The sequence below is a fragment of the Phalacrocorax aristotelis genome, chromosome 12 (assembly GCF_949628215.1).
Source record: "Phalacrocorax aristotelis chromosome 12, bGulAri2.1, whole genome shotgun sequence".
NCBI lineage: Eukaryota > Metazoa > Chordata > Aves > Suliformes > Phalacrocoracidae > Phalacrocorax > Phalacrocorax aristotelis.
The window spans coordinates 11,662,231-11,678,042 of NC_134287.1; the positions used below are offsets into that span (position 1 = coordinate 11,662,231).

The following is a 15,812-nucleotide window of genomic DNA, read 5'->3' on the forward strand; positions in this document are numbered from 1 at the left end:
CAAACTAATGCGTGTGTATGTGTATATATATATCATTCACATGGATTTATATGACATGTTGCATATGCTAAAGTCAGTCCATCTGAGGGGATAGAAACTGATGGGGAAGTTGTAGCTATGAGGAAAGAATGGGAATTTGCCTGTGAACCTCAGCATGGCAGAGAGACCGTTCTCAGAGGTCATAAAAGACTTCTGCAGGCTGCTAATTATACACTAGCCAAATCTTATTACAAACAAGTAATAAGTATAGGCACGTTTGTTGGTTTTGTTAATGACATTAATGTCTTTTTTGATGATTTGCAGAGCTACAGGGGGCCAGAGACTCAATTTGTACTGATGTATCTCCCACTCTGGTGAAGCCTGTTGATGTTTCACATCTTTTCAGCATCTATCTTTAGACAATTAAAGGTCTGTTCTCTGCACAGTAGTTTGAGCTGCTTCTTCTGCTGTGTGAGACTTAACGCACATTCAGAACTCCACTTAGATAGTGGATCTGTGTACTATTTTCTAGTATACAAGTGATGGTACATAGAATTACACATTACTGTTGTTAAAAGGAATTTGTGCTTTTACTCCTTCACAGTTTCCTTATCTCCCGTAGCAAAACGGCTGTGGCACTGAAGTCTGCTGTGTAGGTTCATTTATCTTTCCCCTGTGGAGCCCCAGAGAGTTCAGATACCCTAGTTAAAACCACTGACTTTGCAATTTAGGGTAAGTCATCAGCAGGGAAGGAGACAGACTTGGAGCTGGTTAAAACACATTCTGAAGAATTACCAGGATTTGCCGGGCAAAGACAAGCAAAGTTTTTTCTCTTGCACACTATCCGCATACCTCTACAACTGATTTGTTTTGAGCTTCCAGTGTCTGTTTGCACAGACCTGATCATTGGTCTCACTGCCCTTCGCTTCCTGTCTGAGAACAAACTGAGACAGTCAGCAGATGCAATCTCACGTCCTTTAGTACGAAAACCACTGAACACAGTTTGTCCCGCCAGAGAAATCAGTACTTTAAGTATGTGAGTAACCCACTAACTTCATAGGAATATCTCCGAAAGGATTTTTTAAGCATGCTGTCAATGCTGCAGCGACAGAACATGCTTGCACACTGCAGGCGAGCGCCAGGGAGCTCCGTGCAGGCGCTGCTGGCCCATGCAGCTCTTTGGGGAGCCCTGCTGTGCTGGGGCAGCGAGCCCCTGCCCTCTGGCTTTCAATCCAGCCGTTCCTAGCATTACACATCCCTGGGAATACACTCAGAAACTACAGATGAGGTCATTCCCAAGAGTCTGCTAAGGTATTTGGGGCCCTTGACACAGAGAAGAGCTAAAATCTTATACTCTATAATTGTTTTTTAAAGGGAAAGTGGAACTCTTTTTATAGTACATTAGCACATTATTAATCTTCAGTTCGTAAATGACTGACTCCTACAATTTGTTTATTCTTATCATTAGAGATTGCACTAACATATGTTCGTCCATCTTATTTGCTTCTAAAGAGGCTTTGGGAGTAACAGTTACCTATGCAGAATCCAAAATCAAACATTATTTGTGAATTAATATTGTTTATGCATATTAACAAATTTGAGGCTGATTTAATCTCTGTGCTGTCCTTTCAAGTGATCCATCAAATATGAAAAGCAACAGTTTCCCCAAAAGGCCTTGAATTTGACTTAATACTCTAAACTTCCATACTATTGTCCAGGAAATTACTCCACATGCTCTTCTGTGGGTCCAGACTTAGAACAAGAACAGTGCGCATAGATGCATCACCACTGAGGGTGGGGAGTGACTCTAGCTTTGCCCTATGTCCAGTTTGTATTGGGACAATGAAGAAGAAAGTGGACGCTTACGCTGGAGTCCAGGAAAGGTACAGAAAGACTTTTTCAGAACTACTGAATCAACACCCACATCCCCCAGCCCATGACCTTACACTCCTGTACTTCCATACTCCTTTCCCTCAGGCAGTTGTACTGGGCCCCCCACCAGGTGTGGGTCTGGCAACAGCGCGCCCCTGTCAGAGGTGGCAGTTCAGCTTCAAGTCACAGTTAATGTGCTGACAAAGAATTTCCAGCTTGTTGTTCAGCCATCATAAACCTTTTGCCCAAGTGTAGATGGCGTTGAGCCGACAAACGTGGGTTTCTTGATGCAAAAGGATGTGCTGTGCTCCAAATGCATCATCAGAATCACAGATTAGAGATGTCTTTTTAAAAATGTGCTCTGAACATGAGTTTTTTGCTTCCAAAAATAACTTGTATTTTCCTCAGATTAGAAGAGCAGGATGTTCTTTCCTGTCCTGAAGGGATAAGGAGGAAATGAGAACTATGAGGTTTTTATATGATATGAGCTACTATTCTTCTGGACTAATGCTGTGAATCTTGATTTTTTTCCCCTCAGCCTTAGCATTTTATTCCCCATGGACCTCATTTTGCTTCCATTCATGCTGATGTTGCCCCAGTGAAGCTCTCTTTGATTTCAAAGGAATTCCTCCATATTTACAACCTCTCCCATCCTGAGGCAGCAGGCATTAGAAGGGAGGCAACCTACTGGAGACAGCGAATGCTGCATGTCTCAAATCGCTTTTCGAATGAGGTAAAGTCAGTTGAGAGACACAAGTGGGGGCAGAAAGCATCCTTTCCTGTCCTCTGTGTTTGAAGGAAAGAGACAGCTGTTTGGAGGAAATGTGAACGTAATGGACTGTACATTGGTGTCCCATTGTACTGAGGTCTGACAGGAAACACTTGGGGTTCGATTCAGGAAAAAGTAAATAGTATTCCTTTATAATACTCATAACCCTGGTTATCCTGCAGTATTTGACTACATCCCTGTCTTTAATGTATATATTCTCACAGCTCTGTCCAGAAGGCCAGAAGGAAATCTGGCCACTGGGGAGCGGGGGAGGCATGGGAAGAGACTATGCAGCAATTTCCAGCCCACGGCCCTCCTAAATGACAGCAAAAGTCCAGCGGCTCTCTCCCTCTTAAGCCAAAGGGACTCAGGAGCAGCTGCCATTATTGGCTGCCACCATGGCAGTTCCTCACCAGAGGAGAGCTGCAAATACTGAACTTCAGGTAGTTTCTGAGCAGCCTCCGCCAAGCCCATGATAGCACTCTCTCGCCATCATCTCTCACCATAATGTATAGATGGCTGCGGAGAGGCATCCCACCACATGCAGGGCTGCAGACTCCTCAGCAGGCACCGGGGAATCCCTTGGCTAGGGGCTTACCCTGCAGCAGTGTGGAAAAGGCTCCTGCCCTCAGCATTTAGCAACTTTGTTCCTCATACAGCCAGCTGAAGCTGAAGTGGTCTCTAGGATCAGTGCTGGTCCCTGGAAGTGCCTTTCACCACTCCCGAGGGAGCCTGCCTCCTGGCATGAGCGGGGTCAGGGAGTTGTTACAGTCCTTTGTCCCCGGGGAACATGCAGTACCACCAGTGTTTGGCATTTTGCTGTACAGCTTTGAAGCTGCAAAGATTGCAAAAGAAACCAAAAACCCCCACATATAACCCAGAAGAGGCGGATTGAGGACATAATGCCCTTGATTGAAAAAGGAGGCACCCAGGAAACCTTCTTGTATATATACTTTTTTTAACCAGAGCTAAAGTAATTTGGCATGCATGTCCCCTGAGCTGCTTCCTAAATCACAGCTGCACGAGGAATTATCTAGCTCTTAGCTGAAGAAACTCCTTAAAAAAAAACCCCAACATGTAGGTCATTAAAGTGCTAATAAAAAATGTTGATGAATCTCCGAGCAGTGCTCTGATTATCTCTCTGTGGGGAATGAAGAACTCATTAACATGAGCTCCATGCCACTCCCTCCTCCTTTCTCAGAGTTTGGCATAAAGCAAGGAAACAAATGTTTGTGGTTTGGCCAAGTTTCTAATGAGTAGCTCAGCTAGGTCCACTGATTAGACACAGGGCTCTACACAGGGTGAAAAGGCTGCAGTACCATGTAAATCAGCGAAGTATTTCTGGCAGATCAGACCCCCAAAAAGGGAATTATTTACCTGTTGTGAGGATTGTTTGCGTTGTATTTAGCAGGAAATATACAGAGAGAGGGTTTCATTAACAGGCAGACAGGCAGCAATGCTGAGAGGTCCAGGGAGTGAAACAGAGCCAGATGTGTGTCTGAGGACCCATTCTCCAAAAATGCAATTCTGTGTTAGCTTGCTGTGTGTTTGGTTTCACTCATTAAGTGTAGGGGGTTTTTTTAATACTAAGCTACAGTCTGACCCCAGAAGAACAGTCCCGGGTATTATCTGTCCTACCCGCTCTAGACATTACTCCTCCTGCTCCACAGAAGGTGTCTGTGCAGCATCCCCCAGACACCCCAGGAGCCCGCAGGCAGGCTGCACAGGCGGAGACCTCCATTTGCTGCATCATCTGCAGCACGGAGACCTGCATAACTACAACTGGCCAAGGCCAGAGGCTCTCCAGCAGCACCTGGCAGTTGGTTTGAAGGAGGGAACAAAACCTTCAGAACTAATGGGAAAAGTCTCTCTCATGCAAGGAATTTTCTTCTTGATCCTGCTTGTAATCCATTTATGGCCTGAATCATGAGGATGTCATCTGCATAATCTTTCCAGGACTAAAGTAAAAGTCATCCACATGCCCAGCAGAAGAAAACTCACCCTACAATAAACACGAAAGGCTTCTTTACTTGCCTGAAAGCATTCTGCTGGGATAAGCAACTGCTGTCTCTGAAATTCAAATCTCAAGGTGTGTGATCAATGTCACGCAGCACCTTGGCACTCAAATCAATCTCCTGAGACATGAAGTCTGTGCCCTGCCGTTGCAGACAGTGCACTATATAATGACTTTAATAAACTTAATCTCAAAAGCAGTGAGTTTTTCCATTCCCAGTAGCACTCCTGGAAAAGGTGGAATTTGATTGCTCTAATGGTTAAACATCCCTCCTGTAATGTCTGGCTGAAGTTTGTGCGTGGCCAGTTCATACCCAATTGCTCTTGTGTGAGCACCGTCTCTAGCTAAGCAGTTGTCTGGGCCAGAGTGCAGAAGTTGTGGCAAGTCCCGATTCGCTGATTTCATTGAAGTATCACCCTCACATTCAAAACCACACCTGAAGTTTGGCATTTCTTAGCCTTTTCAGGTTGAAAGTTTATTAAAGCAAGGTACAGCTGTAATTTTTTTCTAAAAGGAAAAAAAAAAAGTGGGGATGAACATGCAAGAACATAATTCCATGAGTGTTACACTGAATAAATCCACGAATTGGAGAGAGCCAATTTCTTCAACCTTCATAGCACACTCTGCATGTAGGTAGGTGCCTATAAACACACTTATCCATATTCTTCCTGTGCCCAAGGTAAATTTTAATTTCCTAAAACCACCAGATAGTTAGAGGTCTTGTGTTAAGCACCACCTCATCCCATTATTACTGGCCGGTGCCCATAGGTTCCCATAGCGCTGGTCCAGTCAGGTGGAGCCACCTCAGCCCTGGGTATAAATTTGCAAAGTTAAAACATGTTCTGCATCCTCTCCCTATCCAAATCAAATACCCCGTGGCCGGATAGTTTGGTTCCTCAAGCACTTTTTCCCCTAAGACCTCTCTAGATCCCGAGGGGCCTTGCTCGCCTTTCCGTGAAGGACGTGATCCTCCTGTACTGATGCGGTGGCAGCAGCCAGCAGGGCTGGAGCCTTGTTGGTGTCTCCATCGGGAGAGAGCCCCGGGCAGGCGGTGTCTCCACCCTGAAGTTGCTCCAGCCTGGCTCATTTCCCCATGGTCACAGCCCCCTGAGAGGCTCTTTAAAAACAAGCAGTACATGGAATTGAAAGGTTTTGTCCCCAAACCTACATGAGGTTAGTTGTGTGAGTAATTTTACACCAGTAAGCAATTTTGCTGATTTCAAAGGGTACTTTTAAGGCTTTCAAGCATATTTTACACAACTTCCGAGTTTTAGAAATAATTAAAATATAATTAAAATATAGACTATTTTGCATATAAAGGACAACTATCACCCAGTGCTTCTGTAACTTCAAACGGCTGGTCAGAACTGCTCAGTTGTAAACAAACCAGCCCCGAAACCAAGAAACCGGTAACTTTGGGTGGGGAACCAAGACAGAGATGATTTCAGCTGCAAAGCAGAACAATTACAGAAAGCCAAAAAAAAAAAAAAAAAAAAGGACAGCTTTTGCCAAACTGAGATTTGCATTTCGTGCAGCTTTTTTTAGCCAGGGCCGCTTTCTCCCCGCGGATGGCGCGACAGCCTTCTCCTCGCCAGCGCGAGCCATCTGGAGAAGCCTTCTGCTGCCTTTCAGCCCTACGACGGTTTAAATCGCTCAAAATTTCATCTCAAAACCGGTCTTTTTGGGGTTTTTGGAGGTGTTTTTATTCGTTGTTCCCACATACACCTCCTTTTATTCCCCGCCACTCCTCAGCTGCGCACCGCGGAGCCTCGCCTCCTCACGCCAGCCCGCTCGCCATGGCCCTTCAGGGATAAACGCTCCCCGGAGAGTGCCTCGCCGGGGACGCGCGGCCTTGCCCACCCTCCGCTGCAGGTACCGCCGCGGCCCAGGCGCGGGGAGCTGGGCCGGAGACAACAATGGAGGGCGGCTGGGGTGGAGGACACGGGCGGCGGCCACCGCCGCCCCCCCTCACCCATCCCCGGCTTCAAACTTGGCCGAGGGGCGCCAAAGGAAGGGCGGCGGGCGAGTCCCCGCTCGCTGCCAGATAGTGAGCCGCGGCGGGCGGGCGGGCGCGGGGGGCGGAGCCCAGGTGTCCTTCCTGCCACATAGTGCGCCGCCCCTTTCCCCGCCCGCCCACCCGCCGCGGTGGTGCTGGGGCTCCCGCCGCCGGCGAGGAGGGATGGACTGAAGCACAAAGGCGCGGGCCCGCTGAGGTGAGGCGCTGCGGGGAGAGGAGCCGAGGGGAGGGATCCTCTCCTTTCCCGCCGAACGCGGCCGGGAACGGCCCGTTGCGGGGCTGTGGCCGACCCGCTGCGGCTGCCGGGGAAGGGCGGGGGCGGCGGGAGGCCTGGCGCGCTCCCCCGGCTCCCTCAGCCGCCGCACGGCTGCGGGGCGGGCGCGGGGCCGCGGCGGCGGGGGATGCTGCGGCGCTGCCTGCCTGCCTGCCTGCCGCGGAGCGGAGCGGGGGGGAGCGGGCTTTGAATAATGCGCCTCTGCTCGGAACCTCTGCGAATCAAATCAAGCCTCGAAAGTCATTACCATAATTGTGGACCGTCCTCTGTCCATCGCGGGGCTCCGGAGCCGCTCCGAGTCTCAGAGAACTTCCTAAAATTTATGTTCTTCAGGCTTTTTACCTGCTCAGCCGCGCACGGCTCCGCCTCTGCCGTGAGTCGTGGTGCGGCGAGCCCAGGAATGCGGTCCCCGGCGCAGGCAGCGCGGCTCTGGCCGCGGCGGCACGTACGTCCCTCCCGGCGTGGCGAGCACCGGCCCCGCGCCGCCGCTCCCGGGGGGCTCCCGGCGGTCGCGCCGCGCCGGGCTCCGCCGGCGCTTCGGGCTGGTTTCATTGTCTGTTTATATTCGCGAGGGTAAAATTAAACGTTGCTGCCTTGAACTTTAGGGTCCTGAAATGAGGGCTTATGATGGGCCTCTTGGGAGTCTGTTCCTCGGTTTTGGTCTTGCCCCAAGACAGTTTTGATCTCGCACTAAAAAAGCTGATTTAGGAATGCAGGGCGGATTTATCAAGTCGGTGTTCGTCCTGGACTTCAGAGCAGGCAGGCAGGGTCTGCGTGGCCAAACGATGTGATTTTAGCAGGGAAGGCTTGGGCTGGCTCTGCGAGGAGGGTAGAGCGTGCCTCAGAAGCAACCACTGCTGCAGCTGGTCATGGAGGTGGGTTACTTCTGTTTCTGTCTTCTCAGCGTTGTTGGCTTGAGGCTGAATCTGCTCGTTTTCATCCATGGGTTCTGACTCGTGTCTGGAGGGTAGCGATGTGATACCGAGCAGAGGAAAAACGTGTAGGATTGTCTCATCTGTGTGGTACAGCTATGTGGAGGAGTTAAGTTTTAAAACAAAGAGATAAAATCAAGGTCAATGAATATCTGGGCAAAAAAATAATTGGCCAAGGGTTATAAAAGCATGACTGTATGAAATTGCTGAATTACTAATTGTGTGGGAGAAGTTGTTGCTTAAATCAGCTTTGGTACCAGAAGAAATGAAACTGGTACATGTGACCTCAGCCTTTAAAAAAGGGCTTTGGTGTGCCTGGGGCAGCTTCAGGCTGTCTCACCTGCCTCCTGGTCCATTTGCTGGCGACTGGAATAAAGGAGATGTGTGGCTGCATCTGATCGGCTGGGAAGGGGCAGTGGTGGCTTCGAGGGGGAGCAGCATGAGCCGGGGCAGTTCTGCGCGCGGCTGCTTTGGCAGCAAGCCTGCTGTGAAAGGCTCCCTTTCACCTTCCTGCCAGGGTTTGCAGGCATGTCTCTTGTACCGGAGAGTTGTCTGGTCTGCACACCCCATCACATAACTGGCCCGGCTGAAAATGGTGTGTGAGGTCTTCGTTCGATCCTCCTTGGTGGCATCCCGTACTTACAGAGAAAGAAGGTTTGAATTCTGGGAATGCCATGGGCTCTTTGGTCGTTCACAGAGGAGTTCCTCAATGCCATCCTGAGTAAGGAGTGCACGTGCTCCTCGGTGAAACAAGATGATAATTCTGTGATTACCAGTGTATACCAGTTCTAACTTTAGAAATTTTCATGTTAGCACTTTTAATGATACATTATTTTTTAGAAGACATTATTACTTGTGTTTAATTTTCACTGGGAGAATGTGAAGCCCTAAGCAGGGAGGCAGGGGTGGGCTGTTCAGGGGCTGAGTGTTTAATGATCGAGGTTAGTGCATGATGACAATGATTAAGCATGTCCTTAATTCTTGACCAATAGATGGAGTGCTGCTATGCTTTAGGATATCTGGGGATTTAATGGTCCCTTGGTTAAATCAGTCATTATCCTTGACTCTCGCCTGAGGATTGAGGCAGCTGACGCTTTTATTTAAGGAAATGATGGGTTTGGGGTGGTGCAGTTAGGCTGTCGTGTGCACTGTGATCATCTAACCCAAAGAGGAGGTCCAGGTGGTGCCTCTCATGCCAGAGACTTTGCATTGCTTGTGGAGAGGGTGGACATGAGCGGTCTGGGCGACTGGGGATGTTTCAACGTCAGTCAGCGAGGTGGACTGGAGCTCTTCTGTCGACCCTTTGCTGGTTATGAAATGAGCCTCGGCTGTTCGACAGGGCTGGATGAACTGAGCTGGATTCAGAGTAACTGTGCTGGAACTGTCCCTGTTGCATGTGACGTTAGAGGTGACATTGCACGCGGGGCTGCCTGCTTTTGTTCTGCTCAACTTGTGACAGGCCGAATGACCTGGCGTAAGACGCTATATGCTGTAAAAATTATCAGAAATTAACATGTGAGAGAAGACAAATGAAAAATATTTTTCAGACAGGCCTATGTTTGTTTCCTTTTGTAAGTGGAATGTTTTACAGATCAACAACCAAAATGAAAGAAGGCAGAAGGCTGCTAGTGTTTCCCCTTGCTAAAATCATTGCTGCTAGTAAAAACTGCGACAGACATCCTTGCCACACTGTGGATGGTGTTGGAATGATAATGCTTTAAAAGAACCATTTTAATTTAGGAGAATAACTTGTGTGACTTTAAGCTGGTGCATAAAAATGCCTTTGCTAGCTTTTTTTCAAACTGGAGAAAATTTTTTTTTTCTTTAAAAAAAGTCATGTAAGTTTAGCAGCCATAGCAACCTATGCCTATTCCTTATTTCCCTTGTAAAAAAATTTTGCATGTTCATAGTGCTGCTGTTTAAAAAACTGACCCGGTCATTGTTTTGGTATTGACTTAGAAGAATGTAATCTATATTATTTAATAACATCACTTCCTGTTACATCACATGCTTTTCTTCAAGCTATGTTTTGAAATGCTTGTTGCTGTATGAGAGATGGTAGCAGATGGTGGTGTGGCTTCTGGTAGGGTTCTTGGGGGGCAGTTGTCTTTTGTGTAGCATTTTTTGGCAGATGAAGATGAATAAAAGCTATTTGACCCTTAGGGAACAAGCAGTAACTTACTCTTTGTGTGTTAATGTTAGATCTGTTTGCCACAACCTACTCTGTTTCCTATATTAACTTTGAGTCACTTGGCATATGGGGAAACACTTTTGTTTCTTTTGCATATTCAAGATAACACAAGTCATTGTACATCATCGCACATGAGATTTTGAGGTGTTTCTTTTACAGATACCCTAGCAAGTCCATGGCTGTTTTGTGGATAATTTGTGGCCTGGTTTATCAGTCAAGACAAATAAATTTTAATAAACTTGATTAGATAAGAAAATAACTTTAGTTATGGTGTGCTCTTAATCTGGGCTGTTGTGGGGGGTGTCACTTCAAAATGAACAGTACACTGGAAGATGTTTACTACTAAAAAGTTGAGATTTTTCTTTGGATTCATTGGAAAGTTAGACGGTGGAAGAAGGCTTGACAGCTTCAAACCTCAGCATGAGGGTGATGGCTCCTGGTTGCTTCCCCCTGCCCCGATCTTCAGAGTTTGGTAAATGTGATGTAGGTACCTATTTAGTTAGGACTCTGGGAGCATATTAAACATAATACATGTCTTACGGTAGTAATGTCAGTTCTGCTTAACAAGGATGCCATCAGCTGTTACAGAGTGCTAATTAGGGAAAAAATTATAATAGCCGCGTTCATTGTTCCAGTCTCTTAAGCTGTTCTGGTCTTGCGAGGAAGAAACTCGTTTCTTGCCTTCTATTGTTTAATGCATTAAAATCCTAGTGACATCAAAGCAGCAGGTAGTTTTCATGCGAGTTAGCAGGTTGAGGTGAAGATCAACAAATCACGAGCTGGTGTGAGAGCTCCAGCTTGCTTTGTAGCTTTTCAGGTTGTGTTTTCTTGACCCGCAGCAGCTGACAGCTGGTAAATCCCTTTTCCCTTGTGCAGTTGCAACCTCCTGAAGTTACTTCGCCAGCTGAAGTACATGGCAATCTTGACTACCATAGAGTTGATGGCAGCTTACTGCTGTGAGGATTGTCGCCGTGCCAAACGAGTACCTAGCGCAGTGTTGGTGTTAATAGTAGTTCAGCTCGTGGCTGACGTGCCAGCTATCTGCTGTGTTGGCCAAAGTAAGAGGATTCTGTTGAATTGCTTTGAAAATCTGTGCTTGTTATCTTCATCTATACCTGTAATAATTGGTCTCAAGGGTTTTTTTTATTTTTGCATGTATTTAATTATGACATGTTGTGGGGTTTTTTGTACAAATCAAGCATTCCTATGCGTATCATCCATAGCTATTACACTAAATATGACACAGTTTAGAGGCCGGTTGGATCTGCATCTTGTGTTTGCAGCTGCACAGTAAATGTCAGTTCTGGAAGCAGGGTGCCTACCACCCAAGCAAGCGTTCCTGTGCACGCCCTTCTGGTTGGTAGAGTGCAAAACAGAAGAGCTTACTTATTGGATAAAGCTTGCCTTACTTGCTCTAATACAGTAAAAACAAGAAAGGAAAAACATAATTTGAAATATTTTTTCCGTCTCCAAATGTGGACTGACTTTTGTTGAAGAAATTATTTTTTTGACAGCTCTAGAAGTCTTGACAGAATGCTGTGGAAGCGATTTGGTACTGACGTTGTCGGTGTGACTCAAATAATTTCTAGATCAATGAAAATGATAAGTTAGCTGGGTTCAGAGAGATTGCTGACATTAATGTAAGTTGTTTCATATAATCCAGTATCCCAGTACTTCCTTAGCAACCCATATGACATTTTAGTCTTTACGGATTTTATACAAAAACCTCTGTACTTACAAAAAGCATCAGCTAGGCCACAAAGACAAGTGTTTGAAAGCTGGGTAGTGCTTTCCAAAGAAAATATCCTGGATATAAAAATGAAAATTAAACCATAGTGTTGAAAAGTGATACTTATGAACCCTTGTGTTGGGAAGAGTAGAAGTGTGTTGGCTCAGGTGCTTCAGATCTAGCAGACGCTCAGCAGAGGCAACGTTCAGCTGAACGTATGAAAAATTAGGTGAAACTGAAAATAGGATTTTGGGACGGAAACAGCAGACAATACTAGGCAGTGCATCCAGCTCTGTCTAGAACTGAATACAATGACACAAGAGTAGTGACCTTGCACGTACCTTTGTGTTTTCCTGACTCAGATACATGACCATTTTTGAGAATGCTAATGAATTGCATAACAATTTTTCCAGGCTCCTGGTCAGTCCTAGAACAGCAGTAAAACACAATTTAAGTCAGTTCTTTCTTAATATACCAATTATTGGGATATTAAATATAATAATATTGGTATATTAAATTGGTATATTAAATATTGGTATACAGACAACCTACTGTATTTGCTGTGCATCTTAAACCACCAACACCAGACAAAAACCCACAATTCTTAGAACATACAAACTTTATTTGGAGATTGTGTGATATAGTAGCCTGTGGAGAGTAAGGCCAAGTATTCTCTTATGATTTTTTTGGAGCAGTATTGTCTGCAGTTTCTGTGATGGTACTAAAATTCAGGATGCAAGAAACTCTGTGAAATTAATACCTGGCATTCCCATGTTAACTGAATACAATATTAGCCCTTCTGATGTAGTATTGCTGCCATAAATGAATAACTCGTCAAACAGAGATTTCTGTTATCATGATTATGTTGTAATAGTGCCCACAACAAGCCCATCATCCCGTTTCAGATCTTGAGCGTATATGAAGCATTGTAGTGAATACCCAATTAAGGAATAATTGTCTTTGTAATGTTCACTGTTAATCTGTACAATTTCTGGCTTTCAGTGGCAGCTGTCTTTTAAAAGCCTATTTATCTAAAAGTGTATGCAAAGGCAAAACTCGTCTGGTGACTCAAATTATTTTTTTTTGACCCAGCTGTCAGGGTAGAAAGCAGGAGATGTTCTTTAGATGGTCTGTGACCATCTCTGATGGTCTTCAATTCATTCACTAAACGGAAGGGGTTGTCCCTTAGGGCAAACTGTGTATTTCATGCCAAAGATTGTATAATTTTCTCATTCCTAAAATTATTGAGATTGTGAAAGAATCTGTGGGTATGTGTTGATTTTTTTCTTTTTTTTTTTCTTTTTCCATTCCCATTGATGGACATAAATATAATTTGTATTCAGTATTCTTACTGATGTGCTGGTTGTTGTGGATTGACTATCCAGAGCCCTTTGTCTTAGATGCGTAGCTGACTTGGCATTCAAAGGACACGTGCATGTTCAGTGTTAAACAGCTTGAGGACACAGTTGGAGAGCGTGGCGGGTACCTCTCCTGTGCATGATTTGGAACAAAAAACTTCATCTTCTAAGACAAAGTGTCCAAAGTAGATTGTTCAGTCAAATTTTCATTAATATTTTTGTTGCAAAGATTTAATCTCGAGCAGCTGAGGAATAAAAATGAAGTTGTGTCCATGCTTCAATAATGGCTAGTAAAATGTTTTGTAAAACGAAGTATGCCTGTAGCCAGAAAAGTCCTCTTTATATGTTTGGCCTGTTTGTTATCAACCTGATCAACATCATGGGTCTGGTATTGAGCAAAAAATAAGAAATGTGCAGAAGAACTTGCAAATACATTGAAATTTGTGGGGTTTTAAAATAAATGAAAAAAAAAAAAACCCAAAACCAAAACCAGAAACCAAACCCAGTGGTCTGGCAGTCAGTTTTCCCCCTCCTTTGTTTTACTCTGTTTCAAACTTTGTTTAGTTTTGCAGCATGCAAAGAGATTAAATACATCTGTGTGGTGCTAGCATGAGTGAGTCTGTACTCAAAAACAGGTTAGTTAAAAAAAGGAAAACCAAACCACCCAACACTTGAAATTAATATAGGTAGCGTCCTAGCTAAAACATATCAAGTAACATAAAGCATGTAAACTCAAGACAACTCAGTTTAACTATATAAAATGTTTAAGCTGTAAAACATCAGGAGGTTTTTTTATAGGTGCCTGGATAATTTGCCCTTAGGTGGCAGAGGGGCAGTATGGGTGCCCTTTAACATCAGATGTTTTCCTGTCAGCCCAGCACTTGAGGGAAAAACTGAAATACTGCTTCCTCTTTAAATGGTCATTGCATACACGTCGTGGTCTTTGTGTGTGCTTGCTCAAACTTAGTTGTTTTTAAACAGCAGTGTCCCTAATTTTACATGCCCTGAGACAACTCCTGGTTGAGGGCTAGGTTTCAAAGGCTTTACCCAAGCACTTACTTACTCAAGCACTGCACCATTCAAAACAGAAACTTTTGCTGTTTGTTCAGCAGAAAACATGCTTTTTCTTGCTGTTCCTAATATGAGCGTTCTATTGAATGTCAGTGCTTCTAACCAAATTGAGTGACTCTTAATGTATTGTCAGGTGTGGTCCTGGGTCTGTCAAAATAACATAAGTCTGAAAGTCTCCAGCTGCTTGGATCAAGACACCATCTCTTCAGCGATGGACTCAAAGTGGCCTGTGGAGACGAAGTGTGGTGGGATGTATTCTATGCCAGAGAGTGTTGTCAGGCAAGGACGGTCAACATTTCAGTCCTATGCTTTGTGAAATCTTTGCTTAGATGTGAAGATTGCCAAACCCTCCTCAGTTGGCAACTCAGATGTAACTCGGAGCGAACGGGCACGAGAGCTCTGAGTGGAGACGCAGGGGGTGGGAGCGCGCTGCTCCCGAGGAAAGGCGAGCAGGAGCACAAGCTCACCCAGTGGTTCCAGTACCAGCAGCTGTGGCTGCTTGGTCTTTTCCTATAGCTAGAAAAACAGTCTGCCTAGCACATATGTGTCTGCAGAGCAATGTGCATGTGGGCAGCCCTTTTCAAGAACCTCCGTTGCTATGTGGCGTTTGTCTCTAAGATTGTGTGAACTGTTTCACAGGAACCCACAAAACAAAGTTTAGTAGTCTTACTGCCCCAATGCATGTGTTAGGAGATCCTGTCTCTCCACTAGAAGAATTCTGTTTCCTTGTTGAAAAGGGTTGAAATCCTCCCCTTTAGGGGGAAGAACAGTGTAAAATTTAAAAATCAGATATATTGTTTACTTTCCTATTAATATCGGCTAGTGTGTTGCCTGAGACTGCACTGTATGTGCAACGTTGGCTGAAAAGAATTAGCTAATGGTGGGAGTAAGAGTAACAATGTCGTATTTATAGCCTGGGTTAGCCTTCTACAGGAAAAAAGCTTTGAGGTATACCATGTAACACTAGTGTCTGGCTACTACCAAACATGCCTCAAATGTATACTAACAGGTATTGTGTGCAGTAAATTTATCTCTGTAGTAGAAATCTGATACTGTTGCTATTCCCAGGGGGTAAGTTGAATTACATTATTATTGAGGCTAAGCTAACAGAGCTTTGCTTATAGGATATGTACAGGCAAGATGGTTCTTCAGAGGGGTGACCTTTGCTGTATTTTGGTTTCAGATTTCACAGGGACCTGTTTCAAAGTTTTTAGCTTCAGTCCACACCCTGCTGCTAGTTAGCTATAAAACTCTCTTTGAAGAAAGTTTAAAAAAAAAAAAGTCTGCCCTTTATTACTTTAAGTTAGATAAAGGTCACTTGTTTATTCCTCTTGTAATATACACTGCTTCCACTCTTACTTGTCAATATAACTGATAGTTCAAAGATTAAATTAAAGCTACAGAATTACTGGTTACAATGTGCAAATGCATATTGTAAGTAATGCTTTTTTATGACTCTTCTGTTTATTAGTTAACTTGAAGAATGTGTATCAGCATATATTTCTGCTGGGAAAACTATTGTTGTTGACATGGCATAATGTAGTGTGTTCCCTCCAAGGTTATTCCACCTGTTCTCTAAACTATTTTTTTTTTGCGTTTCTCTCTC

At 44.8% G+C, this 15,812-nt stretch overlaps 1 protein-coding gene across 2 annotated transcripts in view; it reads left to right on the forward strand.

Moving 5' to 3' along the window:
* Window positions 1–6,758: 6,758 nt before the first annotated feature.
* Window positions 6,759–15,812, forward strand: part of ADD3 (adducin 3) — a 103,356-nt gene continuing 94,302 nt past the window's right edge. For both annotated transcript variants that reach the window (XM_075108316.1, XM_075108318.1), the window contains exon 1: window positions 6,759–6,847. The gene's annotated coding sequence lies outside the window, so the exon portion shown is untranslated. The remainder of the gene's footprint in view (window positions 6,848–15,812) is intronic.